Source organism: Oncorhynchus masou, chromosome 21 (assembly GCF_036934945.1).
Source record: "Oncorhynchus masou masou isolate Uvic2021 chromosome 21, UVic_Omas_1.1, whole genome shotgun sequence".
In the NCBI taxonomy this organism is placed as follows: Eukaryota; Metazoa; Chordata; class Actinopteri; order Salmoniformes; family Salmonidae; genus Oncorhynchus; species Oncorhynchus masou.
In genome coordinates this window covers 41,609,149-41,614,680 of record NC_088232.1, presented here as the reverse complement: position 1 = coordinate 41,614,680, position 5,532 = coordinate 41,609,149, and positions in this window count along the sequence as shown.

Here is a 5,532-nt window from a genome sequence, read left to right as displayed (position 1 = left end):
TGCTTGTCATCAGCAAGGACAAGGAAGTTTTGTAGGACAAAGAGCAAAATCCTAGAGGACAACCTGGTTCAGTCTGCATTCCGAAAGACACTGGGAGACAAATGTACCTTTCAACAGGACAATAACCTAAAACGCAAGACCATAAATACACTGGAGTTGCTTACAAAGACGACATTGAATGTTCCTAAGTGGCCTAGTTACAGTTGACTTAAATTGGCTTGAAAATCTATGGCAAGACTTGAAAATGGCTGTCTAGCAATGATCAACTACCAGGGCTTGAAGAATAATGGCAAAAATTGTACAATCCAGGTGTGCAAAGCTCTTAAGAGACTTACCCAGAATGACACACATCTGTAATCACTGCCACAGGTGACTAACATGTATTGACTCAGGAGTTGAATACTTCTCTAATCAAGATATACAGTGGCTTGCGAAAGTATTCACCCCCCTAGGCAATTTTCATAGTTTGTTACCTTACAACCTGGAATTAAATTAGATTTCTTTGGGGGGGGGGGTTGTATCATTTGATTTACACAACATGCATCTTCGAAGATGCAAAACATTTTTATTGTAAAACAAACAACAAATAAGACAAAAAATCTGAAAACTTGAGCGTGCATAACTATTCACCCCCTAAAAGTCAATACCTTGTAGAGCCACCTTTTTCAGCAATTACAACTGCAAGTCTCTTGGGGTATGTCTCTATAAGCTTGGCACATCTAGCCACTGGGATTTTTGCACGTTCTTCAAGGCAAAACTGCTCCAGCTTCAAGTTGAATAGGTTCCACTGGTGTATAGCAGTCTTTAAGTCATACCACAGATTCTCAATTGGATTGAGGTCTGGGCTTCGATTAGGCCATTCCAAAACATTTAAAGGTTGCCCCTTAAACCACTCAAGTGTTGCTTTAGCAGTATACTTAGGGTCATTGTCCTGCTGGAAGGTAAATCTCTGTCCCAGTCTCAAATCTCTGGAAGACTGAAACATGTTTCACTTGAGAATTTCCTTGTATTTTAGAGCAATCCATCATTCCTTCAATTCTGACCAGTGTCCCAGTCCCTGCCGATGAAAAACATCCCCACAGAATGATGCTGTCACCACCATGCTTCACTGTGGGGATGGTATTCTCGGGGTGATGAGAAGTGTTGGGTTTTGCACCAGACATAGCATTTTCCTTGATGCCTAAAAAAACTAAATTTTAGTCTCATCTGACCAGAGTACCTTCTTCCATATGTTTGGGGAGTATCCCACATGCTTTTTAGCGAATACCAAACGTGTTTGCTTATTTTTTTCTTTAAGCAATGGCTTTTTTCTGGCTACTTTTCCCGTAAAGCCCAGCTCTCTGGAGTGTACGGCTTAAAGTGGTCCTATGGACATATACAATCTCTGCTGTGGAGCATTGCAGCTACTTCACGGTTATCTTTGGTCTCTTTGTTGCCTCTCTGATTAATGCTCTCCATGCCCAGTCCGTGAGTTTTGCCCAGTCTGCGGCCCTCTCTTGGCAGGTTTGTTGTGGTGCCATATTTTTCCATTTTTTAATAATGGATTTAATGGTGCTCAGTGGGATGTTCAATGTTTCGGATATTTTTTTATAACCCAAAACTAATCTGTACTTCTCCAATTCTTAGTCCCTTACCCGTTTGGAGAGCTCCTTGGTCTACGTGGTGCTGCTTGCTTGGTGGTGCCCCTTGCTTAGTGGTGTTGCAGACTCTGGGGCCTTTCAGAACAGGTGTATATATACTGAGATCATGTGACACTTAAGTAAAATCCACCTGTGTGCAATCTAAGTAATTATGTGACTTCTGGAGGTAATTGGTTGCACCAGATCTTATTTAGGGGCTTCATAGCAAAGGGATGAATACAGGGGTGAAGACCTGGAGCGGCAGGTGGTGGTTAGAGCGTTGGACCAGAAACAAGAAGGTTGCAAGTTCAAACCCCCGAGCGGACAAGGTACAAATCTGCCCCTGAACAGGCAGCCAACTCACTGTTCCTAGGCCGTCATTGAAAATAAGAATTTGTTCTTAACTGACTTGCCTGGTGAAATAAAAATAAGCACACAATGCTTTCCTGTAAAGAAAAAAAAGTGAAACAAGTATTTTTTTTCACTTCACCAATTTGGACTATGTTGTGTATGTCCATTACATGAAGTCCAAATTAAAATATTTATATTACAGCTTGTAATGCCACAAAATAGGAAAAACGCCATGGGGGATGAATACTTCTGCAAGGCACTATAATAGTGTTTTATTTTTAATAAAACATCTATAAATTCCTTCACTTTCACAGAGTATGTTGTGTAGATTGTTGACAAAAAATGACAATTAAATCAATTTTAATCCCACTTTGTAACAACAAAATGTGGAAAAACTCATTGGAAATGAATACTTTCTGACGGCACTGTATGTTGTCTACACACAAATTGGTTTGGCAGTGAGTGGGAGGCATAACTCACTTTCATGGGTTACTCAAGTGAAACTAATTGAGACAGGATGTAAAATGGAGGCTATAACCCGTCTTTGTTAAAGAGAAGCCTTTCTTTCTGACATGTTCAACACCAGCCTGTGCTAACTGATTATAGTCAAACAATCAACAAGTCTATCACATGCTAGGGAGCCCAATACTCCAACAGTCAAAATCGCACAATGAATAGGCACTTCAGATAAATACTTAGAAAACAAATTGTATCTTGCGCATGGTGGATCAACAAATCTTCTGGACTCAGAGACACTGTTCTAGCAGTAATCGCCTGTGAAAAACCAGTTAGCAATACTTGGAAGGGGCACATAACAAGCCAGCGAATGGAAAAAGATACCCCACCATAACAAATTACCTACAGTTGAAGTCGTAAGTTTACATACACTTAGGTTGGAGTCATTAAAACTCGTTATTCAACCATGCCACAAATTTCTTGTTAACAATCTGTAGTTTTGGCAAGTCGGTTAGGACATCTACTTTCCAACAATTGTTTATAGACAGATTATTTCACTTATAATTCACTGTATCACAATTCCAGGGGATCAGAAGTTTACATACACTAATTTGACTATGCCTTTAAACAGCTTAGAAAATTCCAGAAAATTAGGTCATGGCTTTAGAAGCTTCTGATCAGCTAACAGGCATCATTTGAGTCAATTGGAGGTGTACATGTGGATGTATTTCCAGGCCTACCTTCAAATTCCTTGCCTCTTTTCTTGACATCATGGGAAAATCAAACGAAATCATCCAAGACCTCAGAATTTTTTTTGTAGACCTCCACAAGTCTGGTTCATCCCTGGGAGCAATTTACAAATGCCTAAAAGGTACCACGTTCATCTGTACAAACAATAGTATGTAAGTATAAACACCATGAGACCACACAGCCGTCATACCGCTCAGGAAGGAGATGCGTTCTGTGTCCCAGAGTTGAACATACTTTGGTGCGGAAAGTGCAAATCAATCCCAGAACAACAGGAAAGGACATTGTGAAGATGCTGGAGGAAACAGGTACAAAAGTATCTATATCCACAGTAAAACGAGTCCTATATCGACGTAACCTGAAAGGACGCTCAGCAAGGAAGAAGCCACTGCTCCAAAACTGCCATAAAAAGTCAGACTACAGTTTGCAACTGCACATATGGACAAAGATCATACTTTTTTGGAGACATGTCCTCTGGTCTGATGAAAAAAAATAGAACTGTTTGGCCATAATGACCATCGTTATGTTTGGAGGAAAAAGGGGGAGGCTTGCAAGCCGAAGAACACCATCCCAACCGTGAAGCATGGGGGTGGCAGCAACATGTTGTGGGGGTGCTCTGCTGCAAGAGGGACTGGTGCACTTCACAAAATAGATGGCATCATAAGACAGGAAAATGATGTGGAGATATTGAAGCAACATCTCAAGACATCAGTCAGGAAGTTAAAGTTTGGTCGCAAATGGGTCTTCCAAATGGACAATGACCCCAAGCACACTTCCAAAGTTGTAGCAAAATGGCTTAAGGACCACAAAGTCAAGGTATTGGAGTGGCCAACACAAAGCCCTGACCTCAATCCTATAGAAAATGTGTGGGCAGAACTGAAAAAGCGTGTGCGAACAAGGAGGCCTACAAACCTGACTCAGTTACACCAGCTCTGTCAGGAGGAATGGGCCATAATTCACCCAAATTATTGTGGAAAGCTTGTGGAAGGCGACCTGAAACGTTTGACCCAAGTTACACAATTTAAAGGCAATGCTACCAAATACTAATTGAGTGTATATGTAACGGATGTGAAACGGCTAGCTTAGTTAGCGGTGCGCGCTAAATAGCGTTTCAATCGGTGACGTCACTTGCTCTGGGACCTTGAAGTAGTAGTTCCACTTGCTCTGCAAGGGCTGCGGCTTTGTGGAGCGATGGGTAACGATGCTTCGAGGGTGAGGTGGTCGTTTGACTGCGGGCCCGTAGCGGATACAGGCAATGAGGCAGTGATCACTGAGATCCTGATTGAAGACAGCGGAGGTGTATTTGGAGGGCCAGTTGGTCAGGATAATGTCTATGAGGGTGGCCTTGTTTACAGATTTAGGGTTGTACCTGGTGGGTTCCTTTATGATTTGTGTGAGATTGAGGGCATCTAGCTTAGATTGTAGGACTGCCGTGGTGTTAAGCATATCCCAGTTTAGGTCACCTAACAGAACAAACTCTGAAGCTAGATGGGGGGCGATCAATTCGCAAATGGTGTCCATGGCACAGCTGGGAGCTGAGGGGGGGGGGGGGGTCGGTAGCAGGCGGCAACAGTGAGAGACTTATTTCTGGAGAGAGTCATTTTTAAAATTAGTAGTTCGAACTGTTTGGGTATGGACATTGAAAGTATGACATTACTTTGCAGGCTATCTCTGCAGTAGACTGCAACTCCGCCCCCTTTGGCAGTTCTATCTTGACGGAAAATGTTATAGTTGGGTATGGAAATCTCAGAATTTTTGGTGGCCTTCCTAAGCCAGGATTCAGACACGGCAAGGACATCAGGGTTGGCAGAGTGTGCTATAGAACCGAGTAAAACAAACTTAGGGAGGAGGCTTCTGATGTTGACATGCATGAAACCAAGGCTTTTTCGATCACAGAAGTCAACAAATGAGGGTGCCTGGGGACATGCAGGGCCTGGGTTTAACAAAGGAACAAAGGAGGCGTAGTATGAGGGTGCGGCTAAAGGCTATCAAAACTTGTCGCCTAGAGCGTTGGGGACAAAGAACAGAGCATTTCTGGGCATGGTGAATATATTTAGGGCATAATGCGCAGACAGGTGTATGGTGGGGTGCAGGTACAGCGGAGGTAAGCCCAGGCACTGGGTGATGATAAGAGAGGTTGTATCTCTGGACATGCTGGTTGTAATGGGTGAGGTCACCTCATGTGTGGGAGGTGGTACAAAGGAGGTATCAGAGGTATGAAGAGTGGAACTAGGGGCTCTATTGTAAACTAAAACAATGATAACTAACCTGAACAACAGTATACAAGGCATATTGATATTTGAGAGAGACATACAGCAAGGCATAAAGTAATCACAGGTCTTGATTGGGAGAGCTAGCT